Source organism: Sinocyclocheilus anshuiensis, unplaced genomic scaffold (genome assembly GCF_001515605.1).
Source record: "Sinocyclocheilus anshuiensis isolate Anshui unplaced genomic scaffold, SAMN03320099.WGS_v1.1 scaffold979, whole genome shotgun sequence".
NCBI classification, from domain to species: domain Eukaryota; kingdom Metazoa; phylum Chordata; class Actinopteri; order Cypriniformes; family Cyprinidae; genus Sinocyclocheilus; species Sinocyclocheilus anshuiensis.
Genome location: NW_015544223.1, coordinates 1,010,218 through 1,013,630, shown reverse-complemented (window position 1 = coordinate 1,013,630; position 3,413 = coordinate 1,010,218).

The following is a 3,413-nucleotide window of genomic DNA, read 5'->3' as shown; positions in this document are numbered from 1 at the left end:
AAAACTAAAAGTAAGAGAAAATAGCGCTCTAGGGACAAATAATACTGAAGATGTGAATGCACCTCTTGTTTGCGACGCATTCCGCATTCTTGGGGGCCTTTTGCCACAGATGAAACAATCCATGCATAGCTGAATTCCAAATGTAATTTAGAGGAACTTGACAGAAAATTCCCAGGGAAGACCCAGTAAAGATTTTCTGGCCACCAGATCTACATTAGATCAACTACTGACTCAGAGGGTGGAGTCTGCCATTTTATTATAATAGGCCATGCACCCACCCAGTACAATATTATCTTAAATATTTTGGATTCACTAACCTGAGACTCCTCACATGAAAAGCAAATGTTTCTAGACCAACAAATCTAAACAGTACACATTATATTACAATTATGCATATGTAATAAAATATAATAATATAATATTTGTATTATATTATTGTTGCAATGGCTGTTTTTTTTCTACAAATGTAATTAACTTTTTATTAGCAGAAGCTTTACTTAAATCTTATCTGTGAGTAAAATACTTTTTTTTTTTTACTCAAATCAGAATTTAATTTCCACTGAATTATTTGATAAGTATACAGTAATGATTATAAATGAAAGTAAATGATTAGATCTGATCACTTATATTGTATTGACAACCATAAATAATTGTAAACTCTGTACATACTGTACTTTCAACATTAGTTTGTTATTTTTCAAGGTAGTTACTTGTAGCCCGTGTAACCGTCTTCTTTTAAGAACAAAACGTCTCGGTTACGTATGGTAACCCTCGTTCCGAACCAATCGTGCAACCTTGAGGGCTCGGGACACGGTGGAAGTCTCCACTCGAGCCCTACCCCTACAGCGGCCCGGTAAAGCATAGCCATTATTTCTGGATCCGATTCAGGCATTGCTACAGTCCCGGAGGAGAGCAGCGCAGCCGAATCTTCCTCTCCAGAAAGCTCTGGCTCACCCTCCGAGATGATCATCTTCCCGCAATGAGAAGATGACTCATCCACAAACGCCACCTCAGCGTGCTACATGCCCAGGCACGTGAGGCAGCGATCGTGACCATCACCCAGCGCCAGGTAACGACCGCATCCAGAAACGCCCGGGTGATACGTTGTCTATAGCAAGACCCACATCGTCTTTACAAAGACGTAACGTCAAGTTTGCCACGCAACGTCGTCTTTAAAAAGACGCACCCGAAATTGCTCTTTTAGCGAAAAAGCTCTTTTAGCGTGCCGAGGCGCACAGGGGAGATGATCATCTGCAACACAAACGGGGTAGTGCAGCCTGATGTGTGCAACCCACTCGACACGGGAAACCACCACCGCCGAAGCGCCGTACCGCCAACACGAAGAGCTCTCCAAGAGCGCGCTGAACTCGTTCAGTCTTCTTCTCTCAGTAGAGTAGTCAGGAGCAGAACGATGTGATCGCTCGGCTCCGAAGCGAAAAGCTGAATATGCGCTGCATCTGCTGCCTACTTATACTCACGCTGTGATCAGCGGCAGCTGGATGCAATAATCGCATGCCAATGTGCATTGGCTCGTTTAGTTTACACTCGAAGTAGATTGGTCTCTCTAAGCGAGATCCCAATTCGTCGGTCATCCGACGTGACGTCGAGAGTGACCGACTGAAAGGGAACCAAGTCTCTTAATAATAACACACTCTCAAAAAGAACAGCCATAAACTCTACCTTTTAAGGTGCAAATGGCCATCACTGTTGTGGTAATTCTAGGCAAAAGAACAAAATAGTACCCTATAACTTTGAACCACTTAAGAGGCCGTTTTGCACCCTAAGGGTATGGAAATTACTGTATAACATGGAATGTCATGGAGGTTGGCAAATTTTGGATGATTAAATCAAAAGTAGGGCTTTTATTAATTAATCAAATCGTGATATGAACTAGTGTCTGTGAATACTGAAACGCAAAAAGACTGCTATTGAGAAGTCTGCATGTTCTGGGTTTCTGTATGAATGATCGTCTACCACACACAAAATAAACACTATACGAGACACACCACATGAACTGCTCTGAGTTTGCTTTACAAGCATTTCACCATTTCACCTGATAAAAACAATTGTCACATGATATACACAGACACTCAAAGGTCTTCACGACAAACAGTCAAAATAAGAGTTCGGTTTAACTTGAAGAAATAATACATTAAAATGTACTTCTCAAAATAATAATAATAATAAAAACATATTTTATTTTTAATTAATTATTTCTTCCATGTTTTAATTTTAAGAGTAAACTTCTGTTCTGCGGCACTTCGTTTGGCAAAAAATTTAAAATTGTACATTTTTTATTTGATTACATTTTAAAGGTGCCATAGAATGGAAAACTGTTTTTACCTTGGCATAGTTGAATAATAACAGTTATGTACATGGAAATGACATACCGTGAGCCTCAAACACCATTGTTTCCTCCTTTTTATGTAAATCTCGAGAATGCAAAAGACCACTGAAAAATAGGCGAATCAGAACATAACACCGACTGTGACGTTACAGTCGGATCACTAATAGTTACGCCCCCAACATTTGTATATACCCACCCATGTTCTATGCTAGCCGTCAGCCGAACCTGCACAGTCGATTCATCAGAAGTTCTGCAGGTATTGTGAAGAAACAAGTGAGGATACATAAGATTTCACTTACCACATAAACAAGAGAAGAGTAAGGAGAGATGACCAAGGATGATGGCAAATGATTTACAGATCCTGAGCACCACTGACAAGCATCTGATCTTGTAAAATGTGTGGTAAGTACTGCCGCTGTAGTTTACACAGAGCACGTGCAGTCGCAAACCTTGTAAGTGAAAGTAAAAAGTGATCATGCATTCGCATATCCCCGCATATTAATAGCGGCTCCCAAATGCCCGCATTTTATATACAGTATAATTACCCAATGATATAACTGCGAAAGAAAGTATTAAGTTATATAAAGTAAGTATAAAGTATAGAAGTTTCCTTCCTGCTGTGTGAGCTACTGAAATGAGCCGCACTGTGAAACAGCCAATCAGAGCAGAGCTCAACATTATTATTCATGACCCTTCCAAAACAGACCATTTCATTCTAGGGACAAATCCTAGGGTTGTAAATGGACATGTAAAACCGTTTCTGGAGATTTTTTGCCCTTACCTAAGCCACATACCTTTTATGTAGATATCAGAGAACAATTTAAAATATTGTATCAATGCATTCTATGGCACCTTTAAAAGTTTATTTTTATGACTTCATTTGATTACCATTTTGATAATACATTTTTATTAAATCCAGAAAAAGTAAAACAGATAAAATTGAATTGCTATTAAAAGAAAAAAGGGGACCTATTATTATAAATGTAAATTATTAAGTTGTTAAGTTTTATTAATTTATTTGATTAGGCAAGCTTTTTTCATTTAAATTTAATTAAACCATTATTGG